Source organism: Penaeus monodon, chromosome 23, assembly GCF_015228065.2.
Source record: "Penaeus monodon isolate SGIC_2016 chromosome 23, NSTDA_Pmon_1, whole genome shotgun sequence".
NCBI classification, from domain to species: domain Eukaryota; kingdom Metazoa; phylum Arthropoda; class Malacostraca; order Decapoda; family Penaeidae; genus Penaeus; species Penaeus monodon.
The window spans coordinates 36,684,563-36,684,791 of NC_051408.1; the positions used below are offsets into that span (position 1 = coordinate 36,684,563).

At 52.0% G+C, this 229-nt stretch overlaps 1 long non-coding RNA gene across 1 annotated transcript in view; it reads left to right on the forward strand.

Moving 5' to 3' along the window:
* LOC119587968 overlaps nt 1-229 on the forward strand; it is a 48,206-nt gene that overhangs the window by 9,015 nt on the left and 38,962 nt on the right. The gene's annotated exons all lie outside the window — the stretch shown is intronic.

Below are 229 nucleotides of genomic sequence, written 5' to 3' on the forward strand. Positions count from 1 at the left end.
GTGGAGTCACGCCGAACTCCTCTAAAAAAAGGTAGTTGCTGTAGGTGTAATGGTCGACAGCGCGGGGTGAAAGGTTGCCTGTCACTCTGAAAAGGTTAATGAGGATGATGGCAGCGGTGGTAGTCTTGAAATATGTAACTGCACAGGCGTACGCAGGCCGGCAAACACGCACACTTACCCATATACACGCACCTATAAGCACGCACCCGCCCACCAATGCATCCTCAAG